The sequence below is a fragment of the Chiloscyllium plagiosum genome, unplaced genomic scaffold (genome assembly GCF_037043375.1).
Source record: "Chiloscyllium plagiosum isolate Xiang-an unplaced genomic scaffold, Cpla_swu_hap1 HiC_scaffold_9, whole genome shotgun sequence".
In the NCBI taxonomy this organism is placed as follows: domain Eukaryota; kingdom Metazoa; phylum Chordata; class Chondrichthyes; order Orectolobiformes; family Hemiscylliidae; genus Chiloscyllium; species Chiloscyllium plagiosum.
In genome coordinates this window covers 120,681,920-120,700,123 of record NW_028270147.1, presented here as the reverse complement: position 1 = coordinate 120,700,123, position 18,204 = coordinate 120,681,920, and the positions used below count along the sequence as shown (strand labels likewise).

The window sequence follows — 18,204 nt, the reverse complement described above, 5'->3', positions numbered from 1 at the left end:
AAGAGCCACAGTGGACTCTGGGACTGAATCCAAGGGGTTTCTGAGCCACCAGCAGCCTCCCCGCTGTGTGAGGGTCTGTTTGGATAAGATTTCAGCCCCATTGATTCCCACTGATACTAAAGTCCTCGATTGAGATTATTGGAGTCACATGTGGACTAAGGAACACAACAGTCAGGTCATTGAGCTGCTCTGGAATCCATCCTGAGCCCTGGATGTCTCTCACTGAGATGGCCCAGAGGTTACAGAATATGACAGCAGAAGGTGGAACCAGTTTATCATTGACTGCCTTCCCCAGCCGTGACTCCCAGACTCCCCAGATTTAACATTCTCAATCTTACTCCAGGGACACACGGGATCAATGCATCGCACTTTAAGAGTAAAGAAAACCCAAGTCTAATTTAAGTAATATTTATTTCCCAAAACCTGTGAAATTGTTATTCTGAGTAACAAGATGCTGCTGATCATATTCATCAATGCAGGGCTCCCAGTAGCTCTGGCCATTTCCAAAGCACACACGAGACAGAGACTGAATCTTCTTGATCTTTATTCCTTTTTGCAGATTTACATTGACAGAAAACAGACTTCAATTAACAGCCCAGACAGAGGAAGCTGCACAAATTCACAGCCACAATGGAGCTTGAGGAAAACACTTGTGGAGATTTTCTCAATGACATAAGAATCCTGTCCCTTTAAGTAGTGACAGAAGCTTAAATTCGAACTGGCGGCTGAGCAGGAAGGAGATCTGGTTTACTGAAGCAGAGATTTCAGAGGTTCACATTGTTTTGTACAGCTGACAGTTTTCAGCATCTTCGAGAGGTTTTACTTGGCATCACAAGTCATCACTATCCCCATAAAACACTCCCAGGACAGGGTCAGCACGGGGTTTCATACAGAGTAAAGCTTCCTTTTGATGATCCCAATGACCTGCCTTAACCCTTGAACCTCAGAAATGTCACCGAGCCAATCCCAAGAAGGAAGAGAGTTGAAATTCAGTGCTGACCATGACCTTTGTCCTGCCAGCTCAGCCCTGTTCTATTTAAAGTTGTGTCTCCTCTGTGGACTGTCTTGAACACTCTACACACATTCTGATCTCCTGATGCTCTTGCTGAGGGGAGAGGGGAGGGTCACGTGGGTGAGGGCACAGGAGAAGCGAGCGTTGGACTCCCAGTCAGACCCAGAGAGGGTCAGCAGGCTGCTGACACTGTAGGTGCTGTCCGAAGCTCGCAGGTAGTTGCTGGTCTGAACCCCGTCCGAAATGACTGCACCGTCCTTCTTCCACTGCACCTCCAGCTCATCAGGATAGAAGTGATTGGCAAGGCACACCAGGGTGGCAGTGCCCTTGGCATTGACCTGCTCTGGGGAGGGGGGCAACAGGGTCAGCTTGGGCTGAGAGTTCTCACGGCCTGAAAGACAACAGAAATAATTTTAATCCCTGCCATTCAAAGGGATTTCAACTCTGAACATTCACTGGCAAAACAATCCATTTGAACATTTGTATTCAATACCTAACAGACCCCATAAAAGGACAGGGCCTTTTAAAATTGCTTCTTGGGATGTGACTGTCACTGACAGGGCGAGAATTTATTGCCCATCCCTAATTGCCCCTGAGAGGGTGATGGTGAAAGAGAAGGGGCAGTTTTGGATCATTCTTTAGGGAATGAATGTGGGCAGCTGGAAGGGCTCTCAATGGGGGAGCACTTCAGTGACAGTGATCAGAACTCAGTGAGATTGAGAGTCGGGATGGAACTGGAGAACAATGGAGCAAGTGTGAAAGTTTTCATTTGGGAACAAAACCATTTTACTAAACTGGGCAGGGATTGGGTAAAAGTGGGCTGAAAGACAAAATGCAAGGGTGAAATTTACCAGGACCTGAGGAAAGCAAAGAGCTGACAGGATGAAATGTGTCCAAATGAAGTCAGGGAAATCCCAGTGATGTTTTATAATCACAGAAAGAACAAGAGAATGAAGGAATGTGTGAGGCCCATTCGAGAGCAGGAAGGGAACTTGTGTGCAGTGGTGGAAGATGGAGCAATGGTTCCTCATGAAAACTTCTGGTCTGTTTTCACAAAAGAGAGGGACATATATAGCAGTAACTGTAGTTCAGGAGGAGAACTGTGCACTATGAGAACAGCATCTTTCACATCTGAAAGACTCCCAGTTCATCCAATGAAAAGAAAGATCCATGCTGTCCTAAAGACATTTGCAGACCGTGTGGGACTTGTTTGAAATGGGGTCACTGTTGTAATGTAGGAAATGTGGAAGCCAGATTGTACACAAAATCCCACAAGCAACAATGAACCAAGGAACATTTTTGAATGATGTTTGTTCAGGAATAAGTATCAGCCTGAATATGATTCAAAGAGAAAGTAACTCGAACAGTTGGATGGAAAATGAGGAAATGAAAGTTAAAGGAGAAGGGAGGAATACTGGTTAGTGATGGAATTGATTGTTACCAGAAAATAAAAGGAAAGGGACAGAGTATTGTGAATGTCATATTGTACTGAGGAAACTTAGAAGTGCAGGGAAGAACAATATAGAACAAGCTTAAAGGTTTTGTCTCTTAACACATGAACCATTCGGAATAATGTAGACAAAGTGGTACCACACAAACCAAGGGAAATCAAGTTTGCGAGGAGTTTAAACTAACTAAAGAAGGTAGGAGCTCAGGAGAAGTTATTAAAGTATCCAGACCAAGTAATAGGATCGAGATTATGGAAAGGATCAGGAATCGAACTTGAGGCACCGTAGGGTGGAATGGTGGATCAGTGGTTAGCACTGCTGTCTCACAGCTCCGGAGACACAGACTCAATTCCAACTGACTGTCTGTGTGGGATTGACACATTCTCCCTGCGTCCACTTGGGTTTCCTCCCATTTTCACAAAATATTTTGGTTAGGAGGATTATCCATGGGAATTGTAGGGTGGGTGGGATGCTTTTTGGAGGGTCAGTCTGGGCTGAATGGCCTGCTTCCACACTGTAGGGATTCTGTGATTTCTAAAGGAGATAACTATGAGAAGGAGGCAGTCAGTGCATGACTGAGGGTGTTGTACTTCGATGCATTAAGTATATGAAACAAGGTAAATGAGCCTGTGGCTCAGGGACGTGGCTGCAAGGGGATCAGGGCTGGGAACTAAATATCCACGGATGCACATCCTATTGAAAGGAAATGCGAGGGCATAGAGGATCAAGTGTGAAGAAGGAACTGAAGGTAATCCTTGTTAGTCAGGAAATGGTTTTGGGGAGATTGATGGTATAAAAACGTGTAAGTCCCCAGGGGCCAGCAAGTCATCAGAGTATTTAAGAAAGTGGGTGTAGAAATAGTGGACACATTGTTGATCATTTTCCAACATTCTGTTGACTCTGACAGAGTTCCAATGGACTGGACAGTATCCAATGTAACTCCACTTTTTAATAAAAGGAGGGAGAGTGAAAATGAGGAATTATACATGAGGAAAACGCTGGAGTCAGTTATTAAAGATACAATAACCGAGCATTTGGAAAGCAGTGACAGGATCGGTCCAAGTCAGCATGGATTTACTAAAGGGAAATCAGGCCTGACACATCTTCTGGAAGGTTTTGAGGATGTGATCAGTGGAGAATGGACAAGGCTGAATCAGTGGACAACAAAAATTGATGAAAAAGTTCAGCAGGTCTGGCAGCATCTGTGGACAGCAATCGAAGTTAACATTTCAGATTGAGTGACCCTCCCTCAGGACCCAGTGGATGTTGTGTTCTGGACTTTCAAAAGGCTTTTGACAAGATCCCTTACAAGAGATTAGTGAGCAAAACTAAACTCTTGGTATTGGAGGTAATGTATTGACATGGAGAGAGAACTCGTCGGCAGATAGAAAGCAGAGAGTTGGAATAAATGGGTCCCTTTCAGAGTGGCAGGCAGTGATGAGTGGTGTACCACAGGGTTCAGTGCTGGGACCCCAGCTGTTCACAATATACATAAATGATATGGACAAAGGAATTGAATGCAATCCCTCCAAATTTGCAGATGACACTCAGCTGGGTGGCAATGTGTGCTGTGAGGAGGATGCTAAGAGGCTGCAGAGTGACTTGGACAGGCTGGCTGAGTGGACAAATACTTGGCAAATGCAATATAATGTGGGTAAATGTGAGATTATCCACTTTGGTGGTAAAACAGTAAGTCAGATTATTAGTGAATGATGAAAGTTTAGGAAAAGGTGAGGTGCAATGTGAGTTGGGTGTCATGGTGGAACAGTAACTGAAAGGGGGCATGCAGGTGCAGCAGGCAGTGAGGAAAGCTAATGACATGCTGGCCTTCACAGTGAGAGGATTTGTGTATTGGAGTAAGGATGTCTTGCAGAATTAAGGCCTCAGCTTGAGTATTGTGTGCAGGTTTGGTCTCCTAGTCTGAGGAAGGACATTCTTGCTATTGAGGGAGTCCAGCGAAGGTTCTCCAGACTGATTCCCGGGACGGCAGGACTGACATATGAGGAAAGACTGGATCGACTGGGCTTGTACTCACTGGGATTTAGAAGAATGAGAGGAATCTCACAGAAACATATAAAATCCTGATGGGATTTGACAGGCTTGATGCTGAAAGAATGTTCTTGATATTACGAAAATCCAAAACTTGGGGTCACAGTCGAAGATTAAGGGTTAAGTTATTCCGATGTTGTGAACCTGCGGAATCAAGGGATATGGGGGTGGAGTGGGAATGGGAAAATGGATCGCGTAATCAGCATTGATCATATTGAACGGTGGTGCAGACTCAAAGGGCTGAGTGGCCTATTCCTGCAGCCATTTTCTATGTTTCTATGTTTCTAATGATGGGTAGAGGTGTGAGGGTGGTGGGGGTGTGTGTGGGAGGAGCAGGTTTACCCTGTCAGGAAGAACTGAAATTACATCGACAGCAAGAGGAAATATGGAGTTGGAAAGCATAGAATCTGTGTGAGTCAACTTAAGGACCCACAAAATAGCAAAGGGCTTGATGGGAATTATGTACAAGTCTCCTCTCAGTCGTCGGGATGTGGGGCAGAAAATAAATCAGGAGATAGAAAACGCATGTAAGAAAGGGATTATTACAATAATCATGGGGACTGCAATATGCAGGTGGACTGGGAAAGTCAGGTTGGGAATGGATCTCACGGAAAGGAATTCATGGAATGTCTGAGAGATACTTTTTTTGGAAAAGCTTGTGGTAGAGCCACTAGGAAACAGGTAATTCCGGATTCGGTGATGTGTAATGAGACAGCCCTGATTGGGGAGCTGAAGGTGAATGAACCCTGAGGAGGCAGTGACCATAATGTGATACAATTCACCCTGCAGTTCGAGAGGGAGAAGCTGGGAATTATATGCAATAATATCAATGAGCAAGTTAGACAAAGGAGAGCCAATGGACATGATCTGTTTGGGTTTCCAGAAGGCCTTTGACAAGTTGCCACACAGGAGGCTGCTAAATAACATAAGAGCCCATGGGGTTTGGGGCCCAGTACTGACAAGGGTAGAGAGTGGAAATAAATGGGTCTTTTGCAGGATGGCAGCTGGTGCCTCATGCAGTTCAGCAGGGGGCAGTATTGGGACCTCAGCTATTCACGTAACAATTAATTATATATTAACGATCTGGGAAAAGGAACTGAGGGCATTGTTGCTAAATTTGCTGATGACACAAAGATGAGGGGAGGGACAGGGAGAGTTGAGGAAGCAGGGAGGCTGCAGAAGGACTGGAAAGGCTCAGAGAATGGGCAAAGAAGTGACAGATGGAATACAAAGTGGGAAAGTATGAGGTTATGCCCTTGGGTTGGAAGAGTAGAGACTCAAACTGTTTTCAAAATGGGGAAATTTGGAATTCTGAAACATAAAGGGACTTAGGAGTCCTCTTTCTGATTTCACTTAAGGTTAATATGTAGGTTCAGTTGGCAATTAGGAAGACAAATGCAATGTTAGCATTCATTTCAACTGAGTTAGAATACAAGAGCAGGTGTGTACTGCTGAGGCTGTATGAGACTCTGGCCAGACTGCATTTGGAATATTGTGAACAGTTTTGGGACATGTATCTAAGGAGGGATGTGCTTGCATTGGGGGAGATCCAGAGGAGGTTTATGAGAATGACCCTGGGGGTGACAGCCTGGTCTGTCGAGGAGAGATTGAGGACTGTGGATGTGTACTTGATAGAGTTCTTAAGGACATGCGGAGATCACATTGAAACTTACAGAATACTGAGAGGCCTGGATAGAGTGGGCGGGGGTGAGATGTTTCCACCAGTCAGAGAAACATGGACCAGAGGGCACAGCCACAGACTTTAGGGATAATCCATTAGGACTGAGATGAGGAGGAATTTCTTCTGCCAGAAGATGGTTAATCTGTGGAACTCATGCTGTGGAGGTGAAGGCAATGTGTGTTTCTGACGGACATTGATAGGTTCCTGATTGGGAAGGCGATCAAACATAATGGGAAGAAGGCAGGAGAATGGTCGTGAGAAACACATCAGCCATGACCAAACGGCACAGCAGACATGATGGGGCGAATGGCCTAATTCTGCTCTGTTATCATATTGTCTTTTGAACAGACTCTGCCAAACCCTGGAACACAGAAAGGCCTGGATTTGAGCCCAGCTGGAGCTGTTTGTCATCAGAACTTCATCAAGGGATAACCAGGGAGTGGTGAGAGTGTGCACCCTGTTCCATGTGGGAACTTCAGGATGCTTCCCATCTCCTGGAATACCATGAGTTCAGGAAGTGTGGTCAGTGACAGCAGTTGGAGCTCTGGGTTTCGGTGTCAGTGCGGAGCGTCCGTGAGGCTGAGAGCGCCGTGGAAAGCACGTTTCTAGATGTGGTCACCCTGCAGCTTCAGAGTATGCAGGGAGAGAGGGAATAGGGGAGCAGCAGACAGTCCAAAAGGATCAGGCAGCTCGTACAGGAATCCCCTGAGTGCATCCCACTGTCCAACCAGGATTCAGTTTGGAATCCTGATGAGAATGATGGTTCATCTGGGGAGTGCAGCCGGAGCCAAGTCCATGGCACCACGGTGACTCAGCTGTACAGGGAGGCACAAGGAAGACTGGAAGAGCGATAGTGAGAGGAGATTCAAGAGTGAGTGCAATCGATAGGTGTTTCTGCAGCTGCAGATGGGATTCCAGGATGGTGTGAAGTCTCCCACCCTGAGGGGAGAGGGGGAACAGTCAGCAGTCGTGGTCCCAGTGACAGAGGGAGAAAAGGGATGTGGTCCTGCAGTCAGATTTTAGGGAGCTCTGGAGGCAATTAGCAACAGGAGCTCAAAATTCTGAATCTCTGGACTACTCCCAGTGACCAATGCAAGTCAGGATAGGAACAAAAGGATAAGGCAGGGTGTATCTGAGGCTGGAAAGGTGATCCAGGAGGGAGCGTTTGAGATTCTTGGGACATTGGGAATGACTTTGTGGGAGATGTGACCTCTATAGACCAGATGGGTTGCTCCTGAACAGAGCAGGAACTGAGCTCCTTGTGGGGTGATTTGCTGGTGCTGTTGGAGAGGGTTTAAATGAACATGGAAGGGGGGGCTGTGGGAACCAGGAGGAAATATCAGGGAGGAACACCAAGGAAAACAGAATAATGCAAGAGATGGATACTCTAAAGTAAGGAAGAGTAACTTATTTGGCCAGGTCACAGTGAGGGAGAGAGTAATAATTTCTAAATCCAACTGACTGTGTGCATGTACGGGCCTGCGTGGAGTATGGGGAGTAAGATTGGGGAGTTACAGACGCATATTACCAAGTGGAAATCTGGTGTTGTTGCTCTTACAGATGAGGCTCAAATGAGGACAGGACTGGGTGTTAAATATTCCTGGATACAAGGTGTTCAACAAAGATAGGAAAAGGGATTGGTTAAGATCAGTGCAGAATTGGAGAAAGAGGATGTCCCAGAGGGGTCAAGGGCAGAATGGATTTGGTTTGAGATAAGGAACAAAAAAGGTGCAATCAGGTTGTTCAGTGCAGTCTGTCGGTCACCAACTAGAGGGAAGGATGTAGAGGGAGAAATCTGCAAGAAATTCACAGCATACTTTTGGGTAACTTTAATTATCAGAATATAGAATGAAATCGGAGCAGTGTGAAGGACAGAGAGGGGCCAGAGTTATGAGAGTGTGCTCGGGTGAATTTTCTCCAGCCGTGTGTTCCCATTCCAATCAGAAAGGAAGCTCTGCCAGACCTGGATCTTGGGAATGAGGAGGCCCAAGTAGATCGAGTGTCAGTAAGAGGACATTTAGGGAAGAGTGATAATTGGATCACAAGGTTTAGGGAGACAGTGGAAAAGGACAAAGGACAATCCAGAGTAAAGTCATGACCATGGATCATATCCCATGGATCACCTCCAAATGTCTCACTCTTAGAATTTTCATATTTTATTTTAAAACAGAATATGAACGAGTTACCAATCTAATATTTTGCTGCAGTATTTATGGTTGAGAAGGACATCGAAGTGAAGGAAATTCGGGAAATAAATGTTGATGTCTTGAGAAGAGACCATATTACAGGAGAAGAGCTGCAGTAATCTGTTCTTTAAACTCATAAAGGTCGATAAATCCCCAGGACCTGATCAGCTCCACTACTTTGTGGGAAGCTTGGGAAGAGACTTTGACACCCCTTGGTGAGATGTTTGTATCATCAACAGCCACAGGTGATGTGCTGGAAGACTGGAGCATGGCTAATTTTGTGCTGATATTTAGGAAGGTCTGCAAGGAATACCCTGGGAATTATAGACCGGTGAGTCTGATAGTGGTAAGTTGTTGGAGGGGATTTTGACAGACAGGATCTAAATGCATTTGGAAAGACAAGGATTGATTAAGAATAACCACAAAGCTTTGTCAGTGGGAAAACATGTCTCACAAATTTGATTGAGTTTTTTGAAGACATGACCAAGAAGATAGCTGAGGGCAGAGGGTAGACATTGTCTACATGGACTTTAGCAAGACCTTTGACAAGGTGCTGCATGGTCAATTGGTTAGTAAGTTAGATCAAGTTGGATCCAGGGAGGGCAAGCTAACTGATACAAAGTTGGCTTAATGGTTGGAGACAGAGAGTGGTGGTAGATAATGGTTGTTCAGACTGGAAGCCTGTGACCAGCGATGTGGCAAAAGGATTGGTTCTGGGTTCATCATTGTTCATCATTTATAGAAACAAATTGAATGAGAATATAGGGGGCATGGTTTGTGAGTTTGCAGATGACACTAATATTGGTAGTTTCATGGACTGAGAAGAAGGCTATTTGAGAGTACATTTACATTACACATTGAGATAATAGCGAGGTGTTGCATTTTGGTACAAAAACCAGGCCAGGGCTAACACAGTTAACTGTGGGGCCATGGGGAGTGTTGTCAAACAGGGAGACCAAGGGGTGGAGGCACATAGAGGATTGAAACTGGTGTCACATGGAGACAGGGTGGTGAAGAAAGCATTTGGTACAATTGCTTCTATTGGGTCAGAGCATTACATGTGGGAGTTGTTACGACTCTCCAAGGTATTGGTCAGGCACATTCCCAGTCACCCTGCTATTGGAAGGATGTCTTTAAATTGGAAAGGGTGTAAAAAGGATGACAAGGATGTCACCGAGACTGGAGGGTTTGAGTTATAAGGAGAGGCTGGTTAGGCTTGGGCTATTTCCCTTGGAAGGTCAGAGACTGCTGGGTGACATTTTAGAGGTTTATAAAATGATAATGGGCATAGATAAGATGACTAGCTCAGGTTTATTCCCCAGAGTAAGTGAGTCCAAAACTAAACAGCAGAGGTTTAAAGCAAGAGGGGAAAGATTCAAAAAGGACCTGAGGTGCATCTCGTTCACGTAGAGGGTGGTGCGTGTATTGAATGAGCTGCCAGAGGAAGTCATAGAGGTGAGTATGATAACAACATTTAAAAGGCATTTGAACAGGTACATGGACAGGAACGATATGTGGGAAATTAGCTAAATGCAAGCAAATGGGACTACGGGAATAGATAAGGGGAATAATTCATGAAGGATGTGAATATTTTGGAGATGGGGTCAAAAACTTCCCATAGAAGGTTCAGGGATGAGGAATGTCAGTTATGAACAAACTTTGGAGAAGTTTGGACTATCTTCCTTGGAGAAGTGAAGGCTGAGAGGAAATTTGTTTGAGGAATTCAAAATCTGGAGGTGTCTGGCCAGAGGAAATAGGGAAAAAAATGTTCCCACTCATGAAAGTATTGAGAAGGAGAGGGCACAGATTTAAAGTAATTAGTGAGAGAATCAAAAGTGAGATGAGGAAAAACATTCTCAGCCAGCGAGTGGTTCAGGTGTGGAATGCACTGCCTGAGAGTGTGGTGGAGGCAGCTTCAATTGAAACATTCCGAAGGGAATGAGACTGTTATTCGAAAAGGAACAATGTGCAGGGTGACAGGGAGAAGGCAGGAGAATGACACTCAGTGAATTGCTCATTCGGAGAGCCGGTCCAGACAGGATGGGCGGAACGGCCTCCGTGTGCACTGTAACAATTCTGTGATTGTGTGATTGAGCAGAGTTAAAGCTGGGGGAGGTGGGAGCTCGGTGTCTCACTGTGCTGCTGCTGCTGCTGCTGAGGTCAGTGAGATCAGAGACTGGGACAGGGAGCCAGAGCTCACATCAAACTCTGCCCGTGTCCGACACACTGAGACTGGCAGGAGGCTACTCACTGATTTCACTCCATGCTGCAGGAATGGGACCACAGGTTGCAAATGGATAGTGCTCCTCCACATGGTGAGTAAAACTAATTGACTTATATCTTGCTGCTTAAAGGGACAATGGAACGAAAGAAATACAGCTGGACACCCTGTTAGACACAGTGCTCCTTAATCAACTATTTCATTCACTGCAACTTCTCACTAACACCTTCAACAATTCAGCATTTGTGTTTTAGAAAGTGTGTTTCAGTATTGACAGGGTTAATAATGGAGGATTGAGGTTTACTTACTCAGTCGGAGCTTGGTTCCTTTCCCGAACGTAAGCCACAGTGAGAGCTCCCAGTGCAGAGGCTGTACAAAAATCTCTGCTCTTTGCTTCCCTTTCTCACTCACTCTCACACTCTCCCTCTCACTCTCTTTCTCTCTCCCTCATTCATGTGTGTTTCTGTCTCTGTCTCTCTGGGTTGTGTCCAGCTGGGCTCGGGCGGTTTGTCAAATGTATTTTTCAATGTTAAGTTTTGCAGCTGTTCTTCACGTGTGGCGATGGAGTGTAAGAGGGAAATTTGAGGCCTTCAGTAAATGCTGGACACCACAGAGACTGGAGTGTGTAGTGGACAGTGACAATCCAGCATGGGTTAGTTTGTTCATTTACATTTATATGTAACTGGATGTGTCAGTACAGGCAGTGGGACTGTGCCTATTGAGGTTTTTGTATGGCTCTGTAACACTGTGTAGGGGGAGCTGCTATACTGCATACAGTAATAGTCAGCGACATCCTCATTCTGAACGTTGCTGATTTTCAGGGTGAAACTGGTCCCATATCCACTGCCCGTGAATCGATCGGAGACTCCTGTGAATCGATTTGTTGCAGCATAGATCAGGAGAGAGGGTTTCTGACCTTCTCGCAGCTGGTACCAGTTAACATAGTTGCTAACAGATTGACTGGCCGTACAGGTGATGGTTGCAGTGTGGCCCAGTCCCACTGACAGCACCGGGGGAGACTGGGTCATTGTGATGTCCCCACTGATACCTGAGGGGTCAGAGAGAAACACAGTGAAGTCAAAACTGTCACAGAATGAGCCTGTCAAATGAGAGATTGTTGGAGACACTGAGCATTCCTCCGGTTTCAGCATTTTTCCTTCAATCACAAGTCAGTGGAATTGAAGAGAAATGGAGAGCAGCTAAAGATTCAAGGTGAAAGGAGAGAGATTTGTACCTGCGACACAGAATGCCAGGGGCCAGATCAGCTGGATGTATGAAATCATGGTGTGTGCTCCTGTCCCTGTGCCTGGTTCCTGATAAACTCTCCCTTCACTGGGCTCTGCTTTATAAAGCTGCAGCCTGTGAGAGTCTGACTGGGTGTTCCTCAGTATGTAAATGGCATCAGGCAGAGAGAGCCACGTCAGCCCCTCACACTTCCTCTTCTCTCTCTCTCTCTCTCTCTTTCTCACTGTCTCAGAGAGTCATTGATGTGAACAGCACTGAATGAGGCCATTTGGCCCATTGCGTCTGTGCTGTTAAACAGCGATCTGATGACACTAATCCCATCCACCAGCTCTTGGCTCCTTACCCTGGAGGTTACAGCAACACAAGGGAATATCTAAACACTGCTCCAATGTCACGAGAGTTTGCGAGTCAACCAGCCTTTCAGGCAGTGAGTTCCAGACTCCCACCACCCTCTGGGTGAAAACATTTCTCAATTCTCCTCTCACTTTCCAACTTGACTGGGCCTGGACTCACTCGAGTTCAGAAGGATGAGAGGGGATCTGATTGAAACATATAAAATTCTAACAGGGCTGGGCAGGGGGGAGGTTTCCCCTGGTTGGCGAGTCTGGAACCAGGGGACACAGTCTCAGGGGGATACAGGATAGACCATTTAGGACTGAGATGAGGAAACATTTCTTCACTCAGAGGGTGGTCAACCTGTAGAATTCTCTACCACTGAATATATTCAAGAAAAAGAGAGAGATAATTGTTTTGCATTTTAACAGCATGAAGGGAATGGGGAGAAAGCAGGAATATGGCTTTGAGAGAGAGGGTCAGCCATGATCATACTGAATGACACACAAGACTCAAAGGGCCGAATGGCCTGCTCCAGCTCCGAGTTTCTGTGTGTCCATGTCTGTGTTACCTTCAATCTCGGTCCCTGGTTATTGAGTCCTTTACTCGTGTATAAAGTGCCTTCCTACCCACACTATCACTGCCCCAAATAATCTTATACCCCTCTATAAGGTCCCCTCTCAGCCTTCACTGCTCCAAGGAAAACCTTTCTAACTTATCTCAAAGCTCACATTCAGGCAGCATCCTGGGAAATCTCCCCGTACCCTCTCAAGTACAATCACATTCTTCCCAGAATGTGGTGACCAGGACCTGTCCTCTTCTCTCTCTCTCTCTCTCTCTCTTTCTCTATCTCTCTCTCTATCTCCCTTTCTGACTCACACCTTACACTTCTTTCTCTCTACCTCTATCTCTCTCTCTCCCCCACTGTTAATCTCTTTCATATTCTCTTTCTCTGTCTCAAAGCCACTCCCTCCAACTCATTCCCAGTTCCTCACTCCGTCTCATAATCTCTATTTCTGCATCTTTCTCTGTCTCCGTCACTCACTCCATCTCTCGCTATAATTGAAAGCATCCAAATGTTATCTGCCCCTCTCTATTCCTCCCTCTCTTTCTCTCCCACACTCTCTGCATCCCAATCGACAGTCTCTCTCCCTCCCTTTCTAGCATTCTGTCTCTAACCATACTCGAATCTCTCTCTCTCTCTCTATATCACACACACTCAACCCTAACCTCTCTCTCTTGATTCCCTTCACTCTTGGTGTCACACCCATCCTGTCTCTTACTCTCTCCATGCCTCTCAGTCATGTCTTGTTTCTCTCTCTATCCCTCAACCTCACCATTTCTATCTCCCTCTACCTCTCTCTTGGTCCCCTCACATATCTCAAACTGTCTCAGATGCTCCTCCCTCTATCCCCCGATCTCTCTCTCTCTCTCTCTCTCTCTTGCATGCGCGTGCACACACACACACAAACTCTCTCGCTCTCTCTCTCTCTGTCTCGCTTCTCTCTCTTTCTGACAGTGTCCTGGGCGGTGCCAGTTGAATGCAGGATAAATCTCCCTCTGCTCTGCACCACTAATGGACATTAACCCTTGACCCCAGAAGGATGTATTTTCCTGGAGTAACTCCCCATTTCCCACATTGACCAGGGTTTGGCCTCGCTCAGGAAGATGGACAGATTCTTGTCAAAAGAAAGGCAATTCTGTGCTGTTGGCCTATTCTCACCGGGGACTGATTTGGACACAAAGCTCATTCCATGAAGGCACAGCAGAGAGAGGAGATCCTCAGGCCATCAGTGTGAGCTGGAGGGACAGGACAGGCTCTGACCCACTGACCCAACCTGTACATTCACAACATGTTCCAATCCTTTTCCCTTTCCTTCCACTTCCATGATGAGTCTCTGAGTCAGGCTGTTTCACTGGGATGAGGGTTGGACTATCACACAGTTACAACAGAAAGGAACTGAACCCCATACCCAATAGCGACCAGTAAACATGGGCCTCCTTCCTGCTGGAACCTCCAACAGAGACCAGTAAACATGGATCTCCTTCTGACTGGATCCTCCAACAGAGACCAGTAAACATGGGCCTCCTATTCACTGGAGTTTCCGATGGAGACGAGTAGATGACTGAGTTTTTGAAGAAGTAATCACAGAGATAGATAAAGGTAGAGCAGTACACTCTGTCTACATGCACTTTAGCAAGGCCTTAGACAATGTTCCCCATGGTAGACTGCTTAGTAAGATTATATCACATAGGATCCAGGGAGAGCACGCCAATTGGATATAAAATTGGCCTAATGGTAGGAGGCAGAGGCTGGTGAGAGAGGGTTGTTCTTCAGACTGGAGGCCAGTGACCAGCCGTCTGCCACAAGAATTGATCCTGGATCCACTGTTGTTCATCATTTATATGAACAATTTGGATGAGAAAATAGCAGGAATGGTCAGTAAGTTTGTGGCTGACATTAAAATTGTTGGCATCGTGGGCAGGGAAGAAGGTTATCCAAGAGTGCAATGTCATCTTGATCAACTGGGCCAGTGGGTCAACAAATCCAGATGGAGTTTAATTTCGATAAATGGAAGGAGTTGCATTTTGGTAAGACAAACTGGGGCAGGAATTACACAATTAATGGTAGAGCCATGGGGAGTGTTGTTGAACAGAGAGACTGAGGGGTACAGGTACATAGTTCCTTGAAAGTGGGGTCACAGGTAGACAGGGTGGTGAAGAGGGTATTTGGCACGCTCACCTTCACTGGTCAAAGCAGGGAATACAGGAGCTGGGACATCATGTTACAGCTGTACAAGGCATTGGGAAGGCCACATTTGGACACTGTACATTTCTGCTCAACCTGCTATAGGAAGGAAGTTATTACACTGGTTTGGGTAAAAGAAAGATTAATTGGAAAGTTTGAATCATAAGGCAAGGATGGATAGGCTGAGATGTTTTCCAGGGAATGCAGGAGATTGAGGGGTGACCTTATATAATCATGAGAGTCATAGATAAGGTGAATAGCTAAAGTCTTTTCCCCAGTGCAGGGGAGTCCAGTACTAGAAGGAATAGGTTTAAGCCAAGAATTTGATGGGGCTTGAGAGACAACCTTTTCACACAGAGGTTGGTGTGTATGTGTAATGAGCTGCCAGAGGAAGTGGTAGAGGCGAGTCCAATTACTACATTTCAAGGACATTTTTAAAGGAACATGGATAGGAAGGATTTCGAGAGGATTGGGCCAAACACAGGCAAATGGGACTAGTTCAGTTTGGAAACTTGGTCAGCATGGATGAGTATAGCTGAAGGGCCTGATGCCATGCTGTAAACCTCTATGACTCTCTGCTGATGTATACATGGGCCACCTTCCCATAGGACCAGTCAACATGGGCCTCCTTCCCACTGGATTGTCCAGTATCTGAGCTGCAAAACCAACATTGTGTCCACCACATATGTCTCTTATTTCAATCTCAATCACATTGTCTGTCTCTGCACAGAAACCCTCATTACTGCTTGTCCCAACTCCTAAATCTATGATTCCAATGTCCTCTCCCAGCTTCCTGAACCACATTCCATAAATGCCAGCTTGTCCGATATGGAGTGGTCTCTTCCCTGTCTTACCATGTGTTGTTCCAGAATGACACACGACATCACTGCCAGCCAATTGCCTCCATGGCCTCCCTCCTCCCTCACTCTGTGTCCTGCTGCAGACTCACATTCCCTCCCTTCCCCTTCCATCTTCTGTCTCTGGTCTCCTGCCCATTGCTGCTTCCTCCATCCCACTATTGACAGCAGAGCCTTCAGACCCCTATTGCGTGCTCTCTGACCTCCTGCACTTCATCCCTCCCCCTCTCGATGGCTGTGCTATTGAATATACTGTTCACTTCCATCACTTTTGGTTCACTGTTGCTTTGCCATTGATTTGCTGACTTATTCTGGTAAATCTAGTCTCGCCTGTTCTCTGAGTTGGTTCAAGAGCGTTTTGCTTGAGAAAACGCTCTTCTGTAAACTGGGTTGTCTGTTTTTCCCAGTCTTTGTGTCAAGGTGAGTCTAAGTGTGTGTAAGCTCTTATACAACACAGACAGAGGTCACTGGGCCAATTGTGACAGTCAAATTAGTCCAATGAGTCCCATTTACCCAACCCTTCTTGTATAACCCTGCAATTGTTTCCTTTTCAGCTATTTCTCCAAATGCCCTTTTGAAAGTTGCTGTTGAATCCACTTCCATTCATCTTGCAGACAGTCATCATGAACTTGCTGGATAAAAATGTTTCTATCTTCTCTCTTGTCCTTCAGACCCTTTCTGAAATGTGTGCCCTCTGGTTACTGACCCTCCTGCCTGGAGAAACAATTTGTCATGTATTTACTGCATCCAAACTCTCTAATTGTGAACGCCTCATTGAGTGAGACCTATTTCCAGCACAGGGGGAGAACATTCAGCATGTCAGGTAAATGCTGTCATTTCATGGAGCAATCCAGTCAGTCCCACCCCCTCCCCTACTTGACCCCCAGAGCCTTGCAGTTTTATTTCCATCAAGAGCCCTTCCAATCTGCCATTGCAATCACTGAGTGTCTTCATCTGCCTCACCTGAATGGGCACTAATTTCCACGTCATTACCAATTGCTGCTAAAACCAAAGTTCTTCCTGACATCCTGTATCTCTTGCCCAACAAAGTGTAAGGTATTCTCAATGTGAAGATGGGATTTTGTCTCCACATGGACTGTGCAGTGGTCACTCTTACTGATACTGTCATGGACAGATACACCAGCAGCAGGCAGATTGGTGAGGGTGATAGTGAGTATGTTTTTCCCTCTTGTTGGTTCCTTCACCACCTGTCCCAGGTCCAGTCTAGCAGCTGAATCAGGTGGAACTTGACCAGTTTGCTCAGTAGTGATGCTTCTGAGCAGCTCTTAATGGTGGGCTTTGAAGTCCCTTACTCAGGGTATATCCTGCATCCTTCCCACCCTCAGTGCTCCCTCCTAGTGTTGTTCAACATGGAGGAGGACTGAATGCTCAGTTGAGGTTGGAGGGGAGGGTGGTGCTATGTGGTAATCAGCAGGAGGTTTCCTTCCCCATGTTTGACCTGCTGTCATGAGTTTTCATGGATTCCATGGTTAATGGTGAGGACTCCCAGGGCAACTCCCTTCTGACTGTATACACCACTGTGTTGCCTCCCCTGCTTGGTCTATCCTGCCAGTTAAAAACTGAATGAGGGAACAATTCTGTGCAGGTTTCACAGCTTGGAGACAGAGCTGCTGCTGGATTCTGTTTCTGATCTCCGAGTGCAGGCGTGTGTGTTTGTGAGAGAGTGAATGACACTTTTTCCATCACTGTGCTGTTTCTGCAAAACAAATCCTAGAACAAGCCTCCTGTGCTATCACGTTCCAGGGAGTGCAGTTTTCTCCCGTCTCAGTAACAAACGTCCAGCTGCTCCGAGCTCCTTCTTTCACTTCCTCTCTTGGTGAAGTTTCAACCTTGCGCTCTGACAGTCTTTGCAGTTATTTTTTACACTGGGGCTTTCTGCTGTGGTCAGAATCTCTAATATTAAGTGTCCAATCAGTGACAATCACAGCAGCTAAGAGCAGTCAGGACTGAGGAGCCAGGCTCACTGGGAAACACATTGGGAAGATCAAAGCCATCCTCTTCAGCTCCCGGTACAAACTCCATCCCTCTCTCTGAGCACTGTCTGCTGCTCAATCAGACTCGTTACATACTTGGCCACATCTATGTAAATGATCTGAGCTCCATATCACAAAGATCAGCCACTGAAAATCTCAGCCATATCTGGGACTCCAAACATGACCATTCCAATGCTGTACTTGCACTCGTCACAGTCACAGCCCTCCATAATCTTGAGCTCATTCCAAATTCTGCTGCCCATATCCCAACTTGCACCAAGTCCCATTCCACCAACCCCCTGCACCCCATGTTTACATTGGCTATGGCCCAGAAACACTTCAATTTTCAAATTCTTATCCTTGTTCTCAAATCCCTCCCTGTCCTCCACCTTCCCTATCTCTGTGACCTCCTCCAAGCCGCCTCACTCA

At 46.1% G+C, this 18,204-nt stretch overlaps 1 long non-coding RNA gene and 1 pseudogene across 1 annotated transcript; one reads left to right on the top strand and one right to left on the bottom strand.

Moving 5' to 3' along the window:
- The window catches only part of LOC148149291 (centrosome-associated protein 350-like), a 629,436-nt pseudogene that overhangs the window by 92,102 nt on the left and 519,130 nt on the right, over window positions 1–18,204 (top strand).
- LOC148149294 (uncharacterized) lies at window positions 528–10,940 on the bottom strand. The gene is made up of 2 exons (XR_015758255.1): window positions 10,906–10,940; window positions 528–1,403 (listed from the first exon to the last, which is right to left on the bottom strand). It is a non-coding gene; the product is annotated as an uncharacterized LOC148149294 (long non-coding RNA).